This window comes from Odocoileus virginianus, chromosome 1, assembly GCF_023699985.2.
Source record: "Odocoileus virginianus isolate 20LAN1187 ecotype Illinois chromosome 1, Ovbor_1.2, whole genome shotgun sequence".
Lineage (NCBI taxonomy): Eukaryota > Metazoa > Chordata > Mammalia > Artiodactyla > Cervidae > Odocoileus > Odocoileus virginianus.
Window position 1 is genome coordinate 53,351,736 of NC_069674.1, and position 23,171 is coordinate 53,374,906.

Sequence of the window (23,171 nt, forward strand, 5' to 3'; positions counted from 1 at the left end):
TTTGTTTCTTTAGGTAGGTTTATTCCTAAGTATTTTATTCTTTTCATCACAATGGTGATTGGAATTATTTCCTTAATTTCTCTTTATGTTTTCTCATTGTTCAGTTCAGTTCAGTTCAGTCACTCAGTCATGTCTGACTCTTTGCAACCCCATGAACCACAGCATGCCAGGCCTCCCTGTCCATCACCAACTCCCGGAGTTTACCCAAACCCATATCCATCAAGTCAGTGATGCCATCCAGCCATCTCATCCTCTGTTGCTCTCTTCTCCTCCTGCCCCCAATCCCTCCCAGCATCAGGGTCTTTTCAAATGAGTCAGCTCTTTGCATGAGGTGGCCAAAGTATTGGAGGTTCAGCTTCAGCATCAGTCCTTCCAATGAACACCCAGGACTGATCTCCTTTAGGATGGACTGGTTGGATCTCCTTGCAGTCCAAGGAAGTCTCAAGAGTCTTCTCCAACACCACAGTTCAAAAGCAACAGTTCTTCTGTGCTCAGCTTTCTTTATAGTCCATCTCTCACATCCATACATGACCACTGGAAAAACCATAGCCTTGACTAGATGGACCTTTGTTGGCAAAGTAATGTCTCTGCTTTTTAATATGCTGTGTAGGTTGGTCATAACTTTCCTTCCAAGGGGTAACATCTTTTAATTTCATGGCTGCAATTGCCATCTGCAGTGATTTTTGGAGCCCCCCAAAATAAAGTCAGCCACTGTTTCCACTGTTTCCCCATCTGTTTGCCATGAAGTGATGAGACCGGATGCCATGATCTTAGTTTTCTGAATGTTGAGCTTTAAGCCAACTTTTTCACTCTTCTCTTTCACTTTCATCAAGAGACTCTTTAGTTCCTCTTCACTTTCTGCCATAAGGGTGGTGTCATCTGCATATCTGAGGTTATTGATATTTCTCCCAGCAATCTTGATTCCAGCTTGTGCTTCCTCCAGCCCAGCATTTCTCATGATGTACTCTGCATATGAGTTAAATAAGCAGGGTGACAATATACAGCCTTGACGTACTCCTTTTCCTATTTGGAAGCAGTCTGTTGTTCCATGTCCAGTTCTAACTGTTGCTTCCTGACCTGCATACAGGTTTCTCAAGAGGCAGGTCAAGTGGTCTGGTATTCGCATCTCTTTCAGAATTTTCCACAGTTTATTGTGACCCACACAGTCAAAGGCTTGACATAGTTAATAAAGCAGAAATAGATGTTTTTCTGGAACTCTGTTGCTTTTTCAATGATCCAGTGAATGTTGACAATTTGATCTCTGGTTCCTCTGCCTTTTCTAAAACCAGCTTGAACATCTGGAAGTTCACAGTTCACGTATTGCTGAAGCCTGGCTTGGAGAATTTTAAGCATTACTTTACTAGCATGTGAGATGAGTGCAATAGTGCGGTAGTTTGGGCATTCTTTGGCATTGCCTTTCTTTGGGATTGGAATGAAAACTGACCTTTTCCAGTCCTGTGGCCACTGCTCAGTTTTCCAAATTTGCTGGCATATTGAGTGCAGCACTGTCACCGCATCATCTTTCAGGATTTGAAATAGCTCAACTGGAATTCCATCACCTCCACTAGTTTTGTTTGTAGTGATGCTTCCTAAGGCCCACTTGACTTCACATTCCAGGATGTCTGGCTCTAGGTGAGTGATCACACCATCATGATTATCTGGGTCATGAAGACCATTTTTGTACAGTTCTTCTGTGTATTCTTGCCATCTCTCCTTAATATCTTCTGCTTCTGTTAGGTCCCTACCATTTCTGTCCTTTATTGTGCCCATCTTTGCATGAAATGTTCCCTTGGTATCTTTAATTTTCTAGAAGAGATCTCTAGTCTTTCCCATTCTGTTGTTTTGCTCTATTTCTTTGCATTGATTGCTGAGGAAGGCTTTCTTATCTCTCCTTACTATTCTTTGGAATTCTGCATTCAAATGGGTATATCTTTCTTTTTCTCCTTTGCTTTTTGCTTCCCTTCTTTTCACAGCTATTTGTAAGGCTTCCTCAGACAGCCATTTTGCTTTTTTGCATTTCTTTTTCTTGGGGATGGTCTTGATTCTTGTCTCCTGTTCAATGTAATGAACCTCCGTCCATAGTTCATCAGGCACTCTATCAGATCTAGTGTCTTAAATCTATTTCTCACTTCCACTGCATAGTCATAAGGGATTTCATTTAGGTCATACCTGAATGGTCTAGTGGTTTTCTCCACTTTCTTCAATTTCAGTCTGAATTTGGCAATAAAAAGTTCATGATCCAAGCCACAGTCTGCTCCCGGTCTTGTTTTTGCTGACTGTATAGAGCTTCTCCATCTTTGGCTGCACAGAATATAATCAGTCTGATTTCGGTGTTGACCATCTGGTGATGTCCATGTGTAGAGTCTTCTCTTGTTCTCATTATAGTGTATAGGAATGCAAGGGATTTCTGTGTGTTAATTTTATATCCTGCAACTTTCCTATATTCACTGATTAGCTCTAGTAATTTTCTGGAGGAGTCTTTAGGGTTTTCTCTGTAGAGGATCATGTCATCTGCAAGCAGTGAGAGTTTTACTTCTTTTTCCAAACTGGATTCCTTTTATTTCTTTTTCTTCTCTGATTGCTGTGGCTAAAACTTCCAAAACTATGTTGCATAGTAGTGGTGAGAGTGGGCACCCTTGTCTTGTTCCTGACTTTAGGGGAAATGCTTTCAATTTTTCTCCATGGAGGATAATGTTTGTTGTGGATTTATTATATATGACATGCCTCTTATTTCTCAGAAAGATTTTTCATTGAGAAATATCATTATTTTCATCATTCCAATTGTCAAGCATGCTTCACATTTGAACCATTTGAAGACTTTTTGGGGTTACTGCTTTTTGTTTGTTTTGATACTTCTAATAGGGGAAAGCATGGAGAGAAGGCATATTATCAGCACATTTTTTCTTGGACAGTCTGTCAATAAATTTGGGTAAAAATTAATTGGGGAAATTTAAAATTCCCATATTAAAGTATGCTTATGTTTATGTCTACATGTGTAGTGATGTATATTTGGGAACATTTTTAATCAGTGTTCATAGTTTATCTATCATCATGTGGAGCCACATTTCATTCATTTAAATAATTACAGAATAAACAAATAAAATAAAACTCAGCATTCAAAAAACTAAGATCATGGCATCCAGTCCCATTACTTCATGGCAAATAGATAGGGAAACAATGAAAGCAGTGACAGACTTTATTTTCTTGGGCTCTAGAATCACTGTAGATGGTCACTCCAGCCATGAAATTAAAAGACACTTGCACCTTGGAAGAAAAGCTATGACTAAGCTAGGCACCATTTTAAAAAGCAGAGGCATTACTTTGCCAAGAAAGGTCCATCTAGTCAAAGCTATGGTTTTTCCAGTAGTCATGTATGGATGTGAGAGTTGGACCATAAAGAAGGCTGAGTGCTGAAGAATTGAAGCCTTTGAACTGTGGTATTGGAGAAGACTCTTGAGAGTCCCTTGGGCTGCATGGAGATCAAGCCAGTCAATCCTAAAGGAAATCAATCCTGAATATTCATTGGAAGGACCGATGCTGAAGCTCCAATACTTTGGCCACCTGATGCCAAGAGTCGACTTATTAGAAAAGACCCTGATGCTAGGAAAGATTGAAGGCAGGAGGAGAAGGGGACGACAGAGGACAAGATGACTGTATAGCATCATTGTCTCAATGGGCATGAGTTTGAGCAAGCTCCAGGAGTTGGTGAAGTACAGGAAAGCCTGGTGTGCTGTAGTCCAGGGGGTCACAAAGAGTCAGACATTACTGAAGGACTGAACAACAATAACAACAGTATTTATTATGGGTTTCCTTGGTGGCTTGGTAAAGAATCTGCGTGCAGTGCAGGAGACCTGGGTTTGGTTCCTGGGTCAGGAAGATCCCCTGAAGAAGCAAATGGCAACCCATTCCGTATGCTTGCCTGGAAAATACCATGGACAGAAGAGCCTGGCAGTTACAGTCCACTGGGTTGCAAAGAGTTGGACGTGACTTAGCATCTAAACCACCACCACCACTATTTATTATATTCATAAAGACCATACTCATTCCCTATAGGTCTTTAAGGGTCATTGCTATTCTTTGTTTGAGGCTAGGCTCAGTGGTGGCCTTGTTCTTATAGGAAAACAAGATCTTCTGTATGTCGTTCACCTTTTGGTGTGATAAAAAGTGGGACATCTTTGTATTTACCAAGAACTCTGAGAAAGTTGTGGCATTTGCCTTTCCACATAGTGTTGTTGAAGCCCTATAGGTGGTGAGATGTTGATTGATTTTGAAAACTTTATCTTCATAGCAGTGGTCCCAAAGGCACCCACACTGCTGGACACTGGGTTAGTTGGGTTATGTTCATCACTTAGTCCTCACAACAGCAAGGCCATTTCTATCTTTCTCATTTTATATATGAGGAAACAGAAGGCTCAGAAAACTGAATTCATTTGCTGAGGTGTTAGTGACCCAAAGGTCAACCAGAGGGTGTCCATGCCCTCAAGGAGCTTGCTGTTCCAGCGGGACAAAGAGTTACCATCCAGTGGGTGACGTTCTCTAGGGAAGGTTTGCCAGTGAGCAGAGGACAAGTGGAGTGCACTGGGGAAGGCTCTCCAGAAGAGGCGACTCATTTTTGTGATCAAGAGCGGTTCATCACATCCAAAGAGGGCTGTTTGGGGCAAGCTCTCAGGTGAAGGTCATAATCCACACAAAGTCATGGAATGTTTCTTCAGCATTGCCTTCCACTCACATCACTGAGGGAACTTGTTAAAATACCATTTTCTGGGCTTTTAAGTTTTTGTTTGTTAATTGTTTGGAGGAAGGTAGAGGAGTCAGACAAGCACATGAAGAATCCTATCATGACTTCTGCTTATTTTCCTCAGAAAATAAGTTGACACTGAAAAGGAAGCAGTAGAGTAAATCTGTTGAAGCTAGAAATATGAAAATTCATTATTTCCAAAAGGATTTTTAGGAAGGTTGTGTGTGTGTGTGTGTGTGTGTGTGTGTGTGTGTGTGTAGGGATTTGTGTTCTTGTTTGCTTTAGTCACATTGCTCCTATGTTCCATTCATTCATTCATTCATTCAAGTATTTACTGATCCCGTGCCGGGTATTTATAGGATAACACTGCTTACCAAATTGGTCTTATACCTTTTATGAAGCCATATTATTTTTTAAAACAGAAAAGCAAGTAAATTATAATGAATTCTTCTCAAGCAAATGTTTCAGTGTACTTTTCAGATTATTTTATGCTAATAATTGTTATACATTTTTATCCAAATAGCTTAAAAACTAGGCAAAAGATTAATCTAATTTGAAAAAACTGAATGTTGTTTGATTAAAAACAAATGAGATCATTGAGAGTCAAACAGACAGTTTTGGCAGCTTTTCTGTATTTACTTGGACTGCAAACCACTCTTTAATCTGGGGTTCTTTCATGAACAATAATGTATTTGTTATTTGAATATGTTTGTTATTAGAGTATCATAAGTGAGTAAGGTGTGTTTCAAACCTTTATAGGTTCAATTCCATTCTCTTTCTTCATATACAGCATAAAATATTAATGATCCAGAATACTTTGATGAAAGATAGAAGAACATAGTTTTTCATTTGTTAAGTGGGATTTATTTTCCACAATCTTCTTTTGCCTTTGATTTCTCTGATTTCTTTGTGCTTCATCTTGTTTTTCTATGATTGTGATCCCATGGGTTGTGTTTTTTAATAGTTTAATTTTTATATTTGATTTTTAAAAATCCCATGCTGTCTCAGAAAATAAAAGGAAAGAGACATGATATAAATATTTGCACACTGATTTCCAAAATGATCACCCATCCTAGGTTCTAGGCTTATTTACAGAGACTAAGTCCTGACCAAAGTAACAAAGAGTATGAATAATGGTAAAAGATTGAGTATTATTAGTTACAGACTGCCTTTCACATAGTGCAGGTTCACACAGAAGGGGTTACTTGCCTGTTGCTTCGAGAATGACCTGGAAGATGACTATGCCTTTCAGAATATTGCTATGTGGTTGTTTCGGAGGGAGCCAGCTGATAACCATATATAGGAATGAACTTTAAAAAAAAAAACTTAAAAAATAATTAATCCTTGTGTTGACAGAGTAAATTGTCCTCTTGTTTATATGTTCTAAGATGTAAAGGTTGAGTTAACCATTCTTGTGTCCATCTAGTTGTTTGCTTTTAACCAGACTGCTTTGGCAATCCTAACTGTGTATTGCTTGCTGCCCAAACAAAAGAGCAGCTCTTTCCCCAGCCTCTGTTTTCCTTTCTTTTAGACATGACCAAATTCTCTGGTGGTTGTTATATATGATTGACCTGGATGCCATTTGCCCCAGGTTTCATATCCCAAGTAAGGTATAATCTGCCTTAAAGCTAATACTCTGTCAGTCATATTAACTCTATGGTGATTCAGACCGTATTTTGAAATAGACAAACTCTAGTCTTTAGGTTTTCATAGATAATGTTATAGTCACCTCTGAGGTGGTGGTTATTATTAATCTGACTTAATGAATGGGGAAACAGAGATACTTAAAGAGGTGAAGAGATTTTTTTTTTAAGATGCACAGTTGCTCAGAAGTAGTGGGACTCAGATTCCAAACACTCCATTCTTCTTCCTGGTAACACATATGCTGCCTATTAGATGGGAAGGAAGGAGGAGTGACCTGGAGAATTAGGAGGGCTCCAGAGATGAAGGAACCAGAGAGATGCTGGCATCAACTTTGCAGCAATGTTGTCTCTGTCACACCCTATCTGCCTCCCTGGACTTTTACACTCTGTGTGGACCAGCAATTTCAAAGGAATTACGTGGGCAGTGAAACTTTGTGGAGGTATTGGAAACAACATGTGGCTTCGGAGGTGGTGGCTTTTCTTATGGACCTACTGTTTTGGGGAACCCCTAACTTACTTTCTTTTCCTCTTCAGTATCCATGACTGTATTGCAGTGTACTGAGAGAATTTAGTTGAGCTTTACTCTTTTATGCATAGGTCTGGTTTCATAAAATATTTTTAATAGGAAATCCATTCATAAAATTCAAAATACACAAAAGCATCCTATGGTAAAGTAAGGCTTTGTCCTTGTCCCCTTTCCTGGAGATAACCATTTCCCAGATTTTTGGGAGTCCTTCCAGGGTCAGTCTCTGCATAAAGAAAGCAATCTCTGCTGGCTTAACTCTTAGCTTCTTTAATGCTGAGCCTCTGACATATAACTTTAAACACCTTAAGAAATTACATTGCTCTGAAAAACATTCCCATCACTGAGCTACTCGATTCCAGTGCTGCTGTCATTTTTACCATGATTTTTTTGAGTTTAGGAGAATTCTTAATGTGTTTCTTGAAATTGTAGGGTTATGAGATGCTTGCATGTGTATTATAACCTATAACTATTTTAACCTTTAACAGTATAGCTAATTTTACCTACTTAGCCCCAAATATTTGAGTGGCGATTGTTAATGTGTTTTTAAGGACAAGAAAAAAAGAAAACTTGAGGGGTCTGCCTTCCTCCCTCCTTTTCTCTAACTGAAAAAATATGTATAAAATGTTATATTTCATAGTTTGGTTTCCCATAATATAAACCGGGCTATTTTTGCATTTAAATTAAAAAACTCTATTTGTATGAAAGGATCTTGTTAACATTAAAATCATACTTTATAAAAACCTGTTCTTGTTAAAACTAGTAGGAAGACTTAAAACAGAGATCTGCTTTCTCTGTCAAATTTGTTTCTGTCCTTTCATTTACAGCCTCTATGTTTTAGACTCCATGGACTTTGGAAGGCAGTTTAAGTGAAAAGCTTGTGATTGCCTTTCAGTTAGAAGACTGGATTTCCAAGTCTTGCTGCTGACTTGGGGTGCATCAGTATTTACTTTTCTGAAGTGGGCAAGTTGAAAATGCTTCTCATTGTTACGGAGGAGAAGTGTGTTCCTGGTTTCCTGTCATGTCATATGCAAAGCATTGCAATCAAATTTGGACCTTGCACCCATATTAAAAAAACACAGGAATCCTCTTCATTGGCTACCAGCCTAACGGATCTTCCTTCAGTTACCAATGTCCAGTTGATGTATTTTCTACTGATGCATAGTAAGTTGTGACAAACTTAGTGGCCTGAAATAGCAGTCCTTTATTATCTCATCATTTCCATGTGTTAGGATTCTGTACATAGCTTAGGTGGGTCTCATAGAGCTGCAGTCAAGATCAGCTAGGGCCACAGTTTTATCTGAAGCTCAAGGTCATCTTCTAAGCTCATGTTGTTAGAATTCAATTCCATGTGGTTGTAGAATGGTTACTTCTTCAAGGTTAACAGAAGAGTGTCTCTCTGACCTATAGACTCTTTAAGGGCTCAGTTAATAGGTCAGGCACACTCAGGAAAAATTCCTTCTTTAACGACTCAAAGTGAAATTGATGAGGGATCTTAATTACACCTATAAAACTGCTTCATCTTTGCATAGCCTAATTTTGGGAATGACATCTGTCACATCCACAAGTCTTGTCCACTCTCGGAATTATGAAAGGTGAATGTATAAGGGAGTGAGTCACTTTAGACTCTACCGACCATACTCAGAGCAGCTCTGGTATGCATGGCAGGTAGAAACATCTATCATGAATGGTGCTTGGAGCTAGAATATACCTTATGGGTCCAGCGCACAGCAAGTGCTGGAAAGTGCTCACCCTTGGCTATTCCCTTTCATCCCTGTAAGGTCTGGCTCCTACTTATCTTTCTAGCCTCCTCTTGTTCTGGACTCCTGTGGCTGGACATTGTTTCTTTCACTGTTCTGTGCATGCTTCTTGTCATGGGGCTTTGTACACACTGTTCCCTCTGCACGGCTGCTTTTCCACCCAATGTCACCTAGTTGACTTTTACCCTTTCTTCAGCTCTCACTTTAGACATCACTTTCTGGCCTCAACGGCTACTTGCTGTGGAATTAACACTAGGCACAACTGTGATTTAGTGTTTTGTTTTTCTGTAACTTCCACTAAAGTAGAGGTTCTGTGAGGGGCCATAGTATTCTCAGTTGTGATCACTGTGCGTGGCACATGGTAGTTGAATATATGTTGGAAAAAGGCAAGGAGGAGAAAGGAAAATTGGAAACAAATTCCAGTCTTCCTCATTTAGTGCATGACTCATGAAATCAACTGTGTATTTAGTATATTACTGTAGAGCCATATACATCTTAAGTTCATTTTGGAATTCAGCAGGACTTTAAAAGAGTTAAGTGAGAATTTTAGGGAGAGAGTAAAAATGGATAATAGAAATGAAAAATGGCAGCATGTCTCTAAACCATTCCCAAACTCCTGATGCCTTACTGTTTCTTTGCTGAATTCCATAGAGATTTTAAAAAGTCCTTAAGATCATCATAACCTAAGTGTATTTTCATGTGGTGGTAGCTGTAGTATATTTCATACTTACAGACTTATTGATAACCTTAATATAATTTTTAGTAGATCTTTCACCAATTATGACTTCAGATTTCCTGGTTGCTGTCATTTTGATAGGATTACATATTTCCTTTTGTGACATCATATAAAACACACTTTAAAATTGGCTTTGAGTTTTCTACAGTGGCTCTGAAAACTATTCTGTGACTGCTTCTAACTTGCTCATGGAGAGTAAGGTGCTCTGCCCTTTAAAATGATTTTTTCCTGCTCTGGTCTGATATTTCACTTACAGGAATGAAATCACGATGATCCCTGTCATCTTGAAATGTCTTAGAATCAAAACACTCTTTTCTCCTCTGAGGCTTCTAATAGAATTGTTTCATGGAGGTAAAAATAATGGTAGGTGTTCCAAGTGGAAAGTTGGAATGCATCATTAAAAACTGCAGGAAAGCAGTGATTTGAAATAGAAAGCTACCAACGTCTGTTTAAGTTCAGTTCAGTTTAGTTCAGTTCAGTTGCTCAGTCATGTCCGACTCTTTGTGACCCCATGCATCACAGCATGCCAGGCCTCCCTGTCCATCACCAACTCCCGGAGTTTACTCAAACTCATGTCCATCAAGTTGGTGATGCCATCCAGCCATCTCATCCTCTGTCGTCCCCTTTTCCTCTTGCCCCCAATCCCTCCCAGCATCAGGGTCTTTTCCAGTGAGTCAACTCTTCACATGAGGTGGCCAAAGTATTGGAGTTTCAGCTTCAACATCAATCCTTTCAAGGAACATTCAGGACTGATCTCCTTTAGGATAGACTGATTGGATCTCCTTGCAGTCCAAGGGACTCTCAAGAGTCTTCTCCGACACCACAGTTCAAAAGCATCAATTTTTCGGCACTCAGCTTTCTTCACAGTCCAACTCTCACATCCAAACATGACCACTGGGAAAACCATAGCCTTGACCAGATGGACCTTTGTTGGCAAAGTAATGTCTCTGCTTTTTAATATGCTATCTAGGTTGGTCATAACTTTCCTTCGAAGGAGTAAGCGTCTTTTAATTTCATGGCTGCAATCACCATCTGCAGTGATTTTGGAGCCCCCAAAAATAAAGTCTGACACTGTTTCCACTGTTTAGGGTCTCTTTTATTTGCCACCTGAGTTTGGCATCTGCAAAATTGAAAGTATGTCTGTATGTGTGATATATCACTCTATGAAGATACATGAATCTCTATGCATATATTTATTATTTTTAAATGAGCATCATGGAGAAATTAGAAGCAGTCTTATTGGGTTTTGATCAGAGAATAGTCTCTTTCAGTCTCTTTAGAAGTTGGCACAACTGGTTTTTAGGATCAAATGTTTTAGGTTCTCTTTTTGACAGGTATTTCACCGTGAGAACTAATGTGTGTTTGCCTTAGAAATCTATCTGCCAGAGAGGCTCACATTTTACTAGGGCTGATGTGATAATAAAGGTGAACAAAGTACCTTTGTATGTTTGTGAACTTGAGTGTCTCCTTCACTGAGATGAGCTTATTTACACCAGAGTCATCTAATTATGCTTTCAGTAGCTTGGTGGTTAAAGGGCTGTGTATCTGTTTATCTGCAAACATTCTTGGGCATCAACTAGCTGATGTTTAGCACATGAGGCAGCCCCCCTGATTCCCTGAGAATGTCTGGGCATTCTTTGTGCCATACGTGGAGCCAGCAGAGGGATCAGATTTACAAATACAGTTGGAATATTTTATATTTGGGGTTTGGGTGACTGCATTGTGGCTGCCTTCATGAGGCTGTGAATGCAAGGTAACAACTTCAAACCTCTGGAGGCAAGACCATATTGAAGTGCTAAATGCAGAAGCCAGGGTCATGTTTTCAGGCATCTAGACAGAGAGCTTGTGTGCCTTGGGACCTGTGGATTGGATAGTTGTAAAGATTCTTAGTCATTTGAAGAATGAAGTGAAGGGGGATAGACTTGGAATTAGATCTGGAATCAGTTCCCTCCTCTGCCACTTCTAGTTACTCGACTTTCACTCAGTAGTTTCTTTCCAAAGCTTTGGTTTCGTCTTCTGTAAAATGCAGGGGTGCTAAACCTGAATGTGCCTTAGAATTGCCAGGGCTGCTTGTGAAATACTCGGATGCTCCAGTCCCACTGCAGATCAAGGGAAACAATTTTCAGTGGGCAAGGCCCAGGCATCTGTGTTTTTTGTTAATTTTTATTGTGGTAAAATACACAAAGCATAACATTTACCATTTTAAAGTGTGTAGTTCAGTAACATTAAATGCATTGTTATGCAATCTTCACTGCAATATTTTTCTAGAACTTTTTCCATCATCCCAAACTGAAGCTGTATACTTACTAAGCAGCAACTCCTCATTCCGCTTTTCCTGCAGCCCCTGGTAACCTCTATTCTAGTTTTTGTCTCAGTGAATTTGCCTATTCTAGGTACCTCTGTTATAAGTGGAATCATATAATATTTGTGTCTGGTTTATCTCACTTAGCACACTGTCTTCAAGGTTCATTTATGTTGTAACGTGTATCATGATTTCATTCTTTTAAAGGCTGAGTTATATCCCATTGTATATATACACCATAATTTTTTTATCCATTCATCCATCGGTGGACATGTGGGTTGTTTCCACTGGGTATCTATATTCTGAATCAGCCCTCACATGATGGTCAACAGCTTTGGAAGTCACTGGAATGATTGTTCCCCTGGTTAAATTATGAGTTTGTGTATGCCAGGTTTAGGTGGAGGAGGGTGAGATATAATGTCCTCACTGTGAGATATCATTTCTCACTTAGCAAAATGGCAACTATATATTCATATAATGTATAGCACGGGCTTCCCTGGTGGCTCAATGGTAAAGAATCTGCCTGCAATTCTGGAGACCCAGCTTCAATCCCTGGGCTGGGAAGATCCCCTGGAGTAGGGCATGGCAACCCACTCCAGTACTCTTGCCTGGAGAATCCCATGGACAGAGGAGCCTGGCAGGCTATAGTCCATAGGGTCACACAGAGTCAGACATGACTGAAGTGACTAAGCAGCAGAAACAGTGTATAGCATGATAACCCCAAATGCTGGAAAAGATATGGAAAATCTCTTATATATTGTTGGTGAATAAGCTAAATGTTTCAACCACTCTGGAAATCAGTATGGCAGTTTCTTATAGAACTAAATATACACTTAACATATAACCCAGTAATTGCACTCTTTGCTATGTATACCTTAAAGTGAAAACTTGCTTTCACTCAAAATCCTGTACTCAAATTTCACAGCAGTTTTAATTGTAATAGGCAAACAAACTGGAAGCTACCATCAGTGGGGGAGTGGTTAAACAAACTGGTACATCCATACCACGGAACACTACTCAGCAATAAAAAGGAACAAAACATTGATCCATGAAGCTACATGGATGGATCTCAAAGGAATTATTCTCAGAGAAAAGAACCCATATGAAAAGGCTACAGACTGATTTATGCAACATTCTTTTTTAAAATATAGCATTCTTGAATAACAAAATTACAGAGATAGAGAGCTGTTTCATGGTGGTCAGGGCTTAGGGATGGAGGCTGTAAGTGGAGTGAGTGTAGTTATAAATGTGTTGTGGTCCTTTAATGGACTGGAACCTGGTGGTCCGGAGTCGATAAGAAAGTGAAAGAGAGAAAGAAGCTAATATTCCCTGGTTTACGCAGAGAACCAATAAAACCCTAGAACAGGGCTTGTACCGCTCATGAAGGCACAGGCTGCCCTCTGGAGGAGGTCTTGAAAACCGGGGCAGGAGAGTGAGTTCGGCAGGTTTCCATGGTCCAGAGAATTAGCTGGAGGGAGGGAGAGAGAGAGAGAAAGACACTGGGACGCATGCCTCTGGTGGGGCAAAGGTGCTTTAATGATCTTTCAGTGAGTATATATAGGCTGTTGTACAAGGAATTTATTTTGACAATGATAAAGATCAGAAAACCAAATGTATAGCAACCGTTATCAAGGGAACAAGGGATTAACAATGGTCAGAAGGTCAGGAGACAATCCATATCTCAAGAAAGAGGATCGAGACTAAGCAGTTTTGTCCTAAGGAGAATGTTTACTAGAGGAGATTCATGCATGTGCTTCATCCTATCACCTCAGTCCTGGGAGCAGTGTGCCATTCCACTCGTTCCTGTTGCAGGAACTGAAAAGGAACAGAGGATTTATGAGAAACAGCACGCAGGAATCCTCCTGTTAAACGTTCCCTGACATAAATGAATAGCTTGAGAAGGCCTTGTAGTGATAGTGCAGATCTGTATGTTGATTGGTTACACAAATTTACACGTGTGATTCAACTGAATAGAACTACATGCACACACACACAAATGAGTGCATGTAAAATCAGTAAAATCTGAAAAAGCTCAGTGGACCACATCAATGTCAACCAATGTGTTTCTTGATCCTGATGCTGTGCTATAGTGACCCAAGATGTTGACACTGGGAGAGACTGGGTGAAGGGTGGCTGTAAGCTTCCTGTAGATTTTTTGTACCTTCCTGTGTATCTACAATTCTTTCAAAATATGAATGAGAAAAAGGGAGATGGTAAGATGTTCCTAACAGTATTTTGCAATTAATCAACCATGAAGGTTGCATCTGTGTAATATGTAACTCAAAGTATGAAAATGATGCAGGGCAATACGTTCGTCCCACAAATGGCATTTCAGATGTGTGTCAAATGTAACTCACTATGCTCATCCAAGAGATTTTTACTGATGTCTTTGAAATTACGTTCAGGAAACTGAGGATTCCATTCATGACTTCTCCCTGTGCAGCCATAACTTATGTTAGGAGACTGTTGGTTGTTTTGTTGTATTCAAATAAATTTTATTTTCTCACACTGCTCCTGTGTACTCCAAATCATGAAATACATTCCTGTTTTGGGAAATGCGTGACTTTGACCTGAGATGTTTGATTTTAGTTGTTGTTCAGTCACTAAGTTATGTCTGATTCTTTGCACCCCCATGGACTTCAGCATGCCAAGCTTTCCTGTCCTTCACTATCTCCTGGGGTTTACACAAATTCATATCTACTGAGCTGGTGATGCTATCTAACCATCTCATCATTGGACTTTACTTTCACCACCAGACATAACCACAACTGAGCATCATTTCCACTTTGGCCCAGCCACTTTTCTTTCTGGAGCTATTAGTAATTGCCCTCTGCTCTTTCCCAGTAGCATATCAGACACCTTCCAACCTGGGGGTCATCTTCTGTTGCCATAGCTTTTTGTCTTTTCATACTGTTCATGAGGTTCTCGTGGCAAGAATACTGGAGTGTTTTGCCATTTCCTCCTCCAGAGGACCACGTTTTGTCAGAACTCTTTGCCAGGACCCATCTGTCTTGGTTGGCTCTGCACGGCATGGCTCATAGCTTCATTGAGTTACATGGCCCCTTTGCCACGACAAGACTGTGATCCATGAAGGGGGTTTGATCTTTTGATCCCTTGTTATTTGTGGCTTCATCATGTCAAAAGGCCTGAGACACAGCATGGTTCATAGCCAGAGGTAAAGGCATTTAGAACAGAGTAAATATAAATCCACAGAATAGGGTCTTGCTTCTTCCACCACAAAACCTGTATTTTACTCTATAATACTGGTTTTCAGACATCAATGGAACATGATGTTAAAGGATCATGTAAGTGAGCAAGTGAAAGGCAGCATGTCATCCTCTCCAGGGATGTTATTTCTACTCGGAAGCTACTACTTTCTGAGTTTCCTCCATGCATCTGGCAGGACCCAGTGAATGAATGGAATGTGGACTTTGGACTAAAAGAGTGGCTCTGTGACCTGGACAGAGTAATTTACGTTTTCTGAATACTGGATCCTCATTTTAAAAACTAGGGGTGAAATATTATCTGCCCTAGAGTGCTTTTTATAAGAATAAAATTAAATTGCATATGAAAAATTCCAAGTATGGTGCCTCACCTATAATAATTATGTAACAACTTAAATTTTCTTTCTTATTGGAGGGTTATTTATGTAATATTTCTGAAAATATTTTTGGAATTCATCTTTGGAAATGACTTCTAGTGACATTTTCCTGCATTAGAAAACCACACTTACGACTTGACAGGACAATCTCTGCAGGATTTTCTTCGTTTTTCATTTTTGCTCTGTATGAGCTCAAAATAGTTCTTTGTTTTTTGCCTTGTGAGAAACAATGGATATTGGCTATTTGACAGTGGGGTATGGTAGGTAACATGGCTGCTGCAATACTGATTCAGCCTAGAGGTAGGAGCACTCCCATATTTAGAAGTATTTGTCCCCTGGAAGGAAAGCTCTAATAGACAGTATATTAAAAAGTAGAGACATCTCTTTGCCGACAAAGCTCTGTCTAGTCAAAGCTATGGTTTTTCTAGTAGTTATGTATGGATGTGAGAGTTGGACCAAAAAGTAAGCTGAGTGCCGAAGAATTGTTGCTTTCGAACTGTGGTGCTGGAGAAGACTCTTGAGAGTCCCTTTGACTGCAAGGAGATCAAACCAGTCAATTCTAACAATAACAACAATGATGAGATCAGGTCAAATACAGGAATGATGGGTGATGTGGCTCATTAAATAGATGTTGCAGGCATTTTTGTCCTTAATGCATTGCATATTTCTTTTATTATATCAGTTATATTAAAAGTTTGAAATTGTGTTTTATCAAATAGAAGCCTAATTTGTTTGTGACGCATAGACTCTGTTCTGTTACGTTAACATCAATGCCAGCTACTGTATGTATTACAATGCTATAAAATCATGAGACAGTTTCTATAAACTACTGTGTCATCACTTCACAGTCTTCAGTAAGCACATAGATTAGAAATCCAAGCAGATCACATGGAGATTTTGCTTTCATTTATACTGGTGAAGTGAGTTGAGTTTACAAGTCATCTGTATGCGCCTGATATTTCTGTGTATTTAGGGTTTTATTCAGAAATCAGCAAAAATTAAGTTACATAGCTTTCTGCCATTTCTTTCTCTATTGTTAATTATTTTATTTCAATTATGTTTTTAATTCATAATTGGAAAACAAAATGAAATAGCTTTGGAAAATACTCTTGTGGCAGGGGGCACACGCCACTCTTCAAGAACTCAGTTCTTGGGTCTGAGTCTTTCTCTTGGGATTGAAGAAATGGTTTGACTATAAAATTCCCATTAGCTAAAAATAAGCAAAATTGCCTGCAGGATTCATTGTAGGTACAGCCTTAAAGAGTAATAAAAGCCTGTTTTAAATGAACTCCTAAGGACAAGATTTAAGCCCTAGAATGGCTAGTCAGGTTTTATGTTTATCCCTTTTGATTATACTTCCATATGTTCCTGGAAAGCAGTGTCCGAAAAATGGTTCATTAAAAAAATTGTATTGGGCTGAAGTAATTTGGGGATTATTGACCAAGACCAGGGAGTGGGGCTACCAGATCAGGTGGCCTGGAAACAGCAAAGAATGGCAGACCTATCTGCTCTGCTTCCCTGTACCAGGTGGGCATGAACTGATTTCAAAGACCTCACGGTTGGTTTTGTTTAAATACATATGGCAGTTTGCGTGCTGCTCCCTACTTTCAAAAAAAAAAAAAAGACAAAAATAAACCAGTAACTTGGAGGACCAAAGTGGGTTTTGTAAAGAAAAGGCACCCTCCTGAAAGTGAGGTGTGCCACTATGGGAGAAGGGGGCTGAGAATGTGTTGATATGCTCCTCCTTTCTAAGGGTGTGTAACTGCTGCCCTGCTCAGGGACTTTCCTCCATTGCTTTCGGCTCTAGCTGACCTGGGCCATGGGGGAATGGGGGTGGGGGTTGGTATTAGAGACAGACTTTGGCATCTGAGTTGCTCCAGGAAAACTTTGTTGTTTCTGGAGGTGGAATAGTGAATTGAAGTGGTCTACTTGCCAAAGGAGAAAACAGGACATCCGAGGAATGTCATCCTTTCTCCATTTCTTTTTCCTTGCTGTTTGCAGGAATAGTTTGTATATTGATGTTTACTATATATTACTGGTGAAATGAGACTTTGATTAAGTACCTACTAAATGCAGTACTGTAGGTACCTTGAAATAGATATTTGAAAGGCCAAGTCTTCCTGGAGAAGGAGCACTGGAACTTACCCTGAGTGGGGAAGTTTCTAGGAAGGACTCTCAGAGGCTGTCACCTTGAGTTAAGTCTTGAAAGAGAAGTTCGTCACATAAGGAAGGAGAGCCTGGGTGACTTTTGTGTCCTTGTGAGGATAATGAAAATGGAGGGAAATGGATGAGGTCTGGGTTTTTTAAGGAGGGGCCAGTATTTGCTAAATCATAGGGTGACATTATTTGGTGATTTTTGGGAGAAGTGTGGGGAGTTTGGGAGCAGCAGATAAGAGAACAGAGAAGTGAGTCAAGGCCAGATCTGAGAGTTGCATATATATACTAAGTTTGAATTTTATAGTAAAGGTCAGTGATTTTCAGTCCTGGAAACACATTAGATTCCTCTTCTGCTTCCTACTTCCAAAGACTCTGATCCAATTGGTCTAGAGAAGAGAGATTGGTGATAAGTACCAGTGTGCACTTCAGCCAGGTAGAAAACCATCAGTCACTGATAAGAGTTCAAGTGTGTGAATGAGATAATAAGACCTGGATTTGAAAGAACACACACTGGTAGTTTCATAGGAGGGTGCCTGGAAAAGGATCGTATCCCAGCCATAAGCAGTCAGTGAGCCTGTTGTAATAGTCCACATGAGGAACATCCAGCAGCTTCAGTTGAGGCAAGAGTAAAGGGAATGGAAAGGTAATTGTATGAGAACATCTGGAAAAGTGGGCTAATGGGGAGTGCTGGACAAAGGAAAATGTGGTCGACTTGCTACGGAGAAGTCTTCTAAGATAAGGGCTGAGTGTCCCTTTGGATTGGACACATGTAGGCAGCTGCAGCTGAAGAGAGTGATGTTTCAGTGGGATGATGAAGACAGGAGTCAGATAGCCTTAGTTGAAGAACTTGAACCTATTTAAAGAAGCATTCAAGTTCCTTATGATCAGGTAACCCCAGATACCTAGTTCCAGGAATGAGGGAAGAAGACTGGAAAGGTAGTTTGGGGCCATGTAGTGAGGTGCTTGGGTGCCAGGGGTAAGTTGTTGGTAATGATAAGATCCATAGGCTAATATTAATGTGAAAAAAGAGAGGATTAAAACTAGAAGGATGAGACTGGGTGGAGCTAAGATTCATTAGGCAGCCAGTGCTTTATTTGTTTATGGTCCTGATGATTTTTAACAGCTATTTTAGTAACAGAATGATGAAAATGTGTGGCGTTCTCTCTCCCTTGGGATAATGTGGTTGCCAAAAAAGGCCACAACTAATAAGAAAAATGAGTTTTATTACTTAATTGTGGATTCAATTTATTTGTGTGCTTCAACCTAGATATCATATTAAAAAGCAGAGACATTGCTTTGCCAACAAAGGTCCGTCTAGTCAAAGCTGTGGTTTTTCCCATAGTCATGTATGGATGTGAGAGTTGGACTATAAAGTTGAGTGCTGAAGAATTGATGCTTTTGAACTGTGGTGTTGGAGAAGACTCTTAAGAGTCCCTTGGACTGCAAGGAGATCCAACCAGTTCCTCCTAAAGGAAATCAGTCCTGGGTGTTCATTGGAAGGACTGATGTTGAAGCTGAAACTCCAATACTTTGGCCACCTCATGCAAAGAGTGCCTCATTTGAAAAGACCCTGATGCTCAGAAAGCTTGAAGGCAGGAGGAGGAGGGGATGACAGAGGATGAGATGGCTGGATGGCATCACTGACTCAATGGACATGACTTTGAGTAGGCTCTGGGAGTTGGTGATGGACAGGGAGAACTGGCGTGCTGCAGTCCATGGGGTCGCAAAGAGTCTGACACGACTGAGCGACTGAACTAAAACTGACACTGAACTGTTTCCATTGCCATGTTGTCTTCCTAGCTGACTGGGCTAAGCTTCTCTACAAGAGTGTGTATGTGTTTAAAAAAATGCTCTGAAATTCTTCCTCACCCTGAAAATATTTAATATAAAAAGCTGAAATAAATGCACAAGTACCATATAGCTAGTTTAGGCTTGTTTATGTACTATTTTAGTTTTGGAAAGAAAAACCATTTTGGGCTTTGTGTGATGGTTTAGATCAGGGTTTCTGAGCATTGGCACAGTTAATGTTGTGAGCTGGTTGTTTCTTTGTTGTGCATTGTGGAGTGTTAGCAGCATCTCTGACTCCTGTGCAGTAAAACCATTTAAGCACCTTTATCCCCAGCCTGTGACATCTAAAAATATCTCTTAACATTATGAAAAGTCCTCTGGTTGGATATTGAAGTTGAAGGCAAAATCATGCTAGATTGAGAGCTGCTGGTTTAAAAATAGTACAATAACTACTACAGAAAATAACCACTTCTTCCTGCTACTGTATAGGTGGTTTTCATGATGCTCTTGGAGGCTGAAAGGCTTTTTATCTCCAGAAGAAAATTAATGAGTGTTTATAAATCCCCTTCTTGAACATTTATTTTAAAATATTTGAGGAAAAGGAAAAGTGACTTTACTGGTTGCTAACCATTTGTCTGTTGCCCAGCTTGTCCACTCTTTCATTAAGTTCCTGGATATTCTATCATTTAATGTAAAAGGACAGAGTTGATTTTTTTCCCCCCCTGGGCCATTAAGTCCTCAATACAAAAGATCTTATGAATTAGAAAGTGCCCAAATAATATTGCCAGTTTAGACCTGGATGTGAAAAGGGGGATTTCACACAGGACCAGGTTTTAGTGTTAGTTTCACACCTAATGCCTTCTAATTTTGAGTAAATCACTTTAATCTTGTTTGTTTAAATTTTCTTATGTGTGAATGAAGGAGAGAAAGTTTTTTATCTGCTATTTGGCTTCTAGTTCTAAATGTCTAAGATTGAAATCTTTTGATTGTTTCTTTGGGCTCTTCCCCATCCCGTGACACATCCCTCAATGCAGTGCAACTCAAAATGTGCTCTGTAAGTCTCCATTGGTCCAGAAATGACAATGCTGATCTACATTGAGAAAAGTACAGAATCTGAGAGTAAGCCACTAGAAATGTTTCTCATGATTCTACTAAGTAATTGTATACCTGTTACATATAGTAATAAAAATCATATTTTGCTGTAGTCTTTTAAATTTAATTTTTATAGTAATCTATTTTTATTATATTTTATGAATGTATTGGCCCACACTGAATTAGAGAAACAAAAACAAAACAAACCTTTCACTAGAAGTGGTTTGAGAAACACTTCCTTAATGTATGATGGACAATTTTTTTGGTCTCTTTCTACTCTGGCCAATAATAGATATTTAATATATTCCTCCTCTGGGGTTTTGAGGGGCAAGATGTTGCCAGTCTGCCCTGCTAGCAGTATTAAATTGGTGGCAAAAGAGATTTTATTATAAGGAAGTTTGCCTTACAGAGAATAAGAAGTAATTCTGGAGTAAATCTGAGGCTCTTTTTGATTGTATATATATGTGAGTCGTCACATAGCTCATGTTAGTGTCTTGCATTAAGATGGCATGTTTATCTTAGAACATGAACCCAAAGAGCAGTGAAAATACCCTTTTTAAAAGTATCTGATTCCCAAGAATCCCTTGCATCTGAAATCGACCTAGGATGCTTGGTCTGCTGGAGTTGCCAAAACCAGCCAGTGCTGTTGAGGGTAGGTGAAGAATGAAAAAAATATAGCTTTTACTTTTGAAAGAGATTAATATTGATATTTTTGAGTCTATTCAATCATTCAGACTCATCCAACATTTGGGAATATCTATTATATGGACTCAGATGTGATAGACTCACGTGTTAACAAGGGCAGTTAAGCTGGTCACAATTTGGTCTTGGTCTTCGTATGGTAAACTGGTGGAGGAGCCAGCCTTCATTTTGAGTTATTTGAGGCAGAAAACATGGCTGGGTTCCCTGCACTCTGGACCACTGTGCCAATACCTTTTATCCCATACTGGGTGGAATAATCTAGAGACTTCTGCCCTCCTCCTGGAAGTCCTTTACCTATGGCCTGGCATTGTTCAGGAACAGTCTCTTGGCCTGCAGTTCCTGCCTGGTGTATATGCGCTTACAATGCACTTCCTCCTTCGAAGTAAAAAAGGCAATCTCTTTGCCTGCCCTATTAGAATCATAAAATCACTCTTTTAGTTTTTTTTTTAATCCAGAGGATGAAAATGTATAACATATTTGGAAACTCTACTGGCAGACTTGGCAGGCGTTTCATATTTACTTGGACTTAACTTGAATTGGATTTGGTCCTCTGATTTCCCCACCTCCACCTCTCGGAACAAGTTATTTATTATCCGAGTGAGTCTGTGGTAGTGAATCAGACATGCACAGGGCACGTCTATTGTTAAGTGTGTTTGTTCCGTAAGATTTATGCTAGCCCAAATAGTTTTATATTGGTTTTCATTGTTGAAAATTTACTGTATTCATTCTGGATTTGGCGTTAAGTATTTGCAGTGTGCTAGGCGTCCCTGTGGTTGAATATTTTATCACTGTAACACTTCATGCAAAGGAAATTAAAAAATATATAGTGAAAGCGTTTCCCTAATATGTTTCCAATCAGCTGTGTACTTTGGTAATTTGATTTGTAGGAACTAGAGAGAAGAGTGTTATTGAGCTCTTTTCAATCATTTATAATTCTCTGGGAATTGGAATAATGGTTCCGAGTTTATGAAAATGTCTATTGAAGTTTTCTTAAGTCTTTATTATTCTGTTGGTATTGAAGGTTTTCTTTTTCTTTTTTTTTTTTAATTACCACTGCAGTATCCAAAAGAATTCAGGGAAGGAAGTGAGTCTTCTCTTTGTATCTTGGATAAGAAAGATTGTGAATTGAGGTGGAATGGGTTGACAGAAGCCAGTCACTGGAACAGAGCAGACCCTTTTATATCTGCATTATCCCGTCTGTATTCCTACTGCTGTACTCTTTGGGCTAAGCAGTCGGGCTGGACCTGGTGAATCCCATTTGCCTGCTGTGCTCCTCAGAATCCAGTGTGCATTTACTAGAGACATAGCTGGGTTCGTCTTCCCCTGAAACGTAACTCACAAGGTCGAAGGCGTTATTTGGACAAACTAAATTAAGATCTAGGTTGTGATCCTTGCACCATTATTACTTTGGCTCTTTCTACAGAGGCTTAAACTTGTTTCCTTTTTTGAGACTCTCTGGCCTTTGACTTCTGCTTTTGCCAGTGAATGAGCATGACTTCTGTTTTGGCTAGTGAACTGACGTGGGATAATCCATACATCGTCTAGTTTCAGATTTCCTTAATCTAGTTCACCACTTAAAAGTAAAATCAAAGTGAAAAATGAAATCATAGCTCTTAAAGCTGGAGGCAAGACTTGGATGGTTTCATCTGTTGAAGACAGTAGCTTGTCAGGAATCAAATGGGTATAGAATTTTGCAATCATTTTCTATATTTAGTTTTCTTGCTTTTGCTTCTTGCCGTGTTTTACATTTCCCTCTTGACCTTCAGCAATCTTAAGTTCATTTAGTCTTGTGTAAAATCCCCTTTCACAGTGATGTTTTGAGTCCTGGTCCTCTTCATACTTACTAGGTATAAATAAAGTCATGAGGTTATGTATTTTGGCTTAAAGAGTTCATCAATCCATGGTTTTCCATTTGAAAATATAATCTGTGAGGTTAATCTTTTTGGTAGTCAAAGAATTAATGTAAGTAAAAGCCAAGTGGATACTTAGAAGGCTTAGTTGTGTTTAGAGGAAAATAGCCAAGGAGCATGGTGTTTCCTACGATCACTTGTTCTGGCTTAGAAGACATAACTTCTTTTGCTTCTAAGATAAATGAAACTCACATTCATTCTTGGCCTTTCTTTCTGCCT

The 23,171-nt window shown here is 39.5% G+C and overlaps 1 protein-coding gene across 2 annotated transcripts in view; it reads left to right on the forward strand.

Annotated features, from left to right (window-relative positions):
* The window catches only part of BMPER (BMP binding endothelial regulator), a 251,129-nt gene that overhangs the window by 42,365 nt on the left and 185,593 nt on the right, over positions 1-23,171 (forward strand). The gene's annotated exons all lie outside the window — the stretch shown is intronic.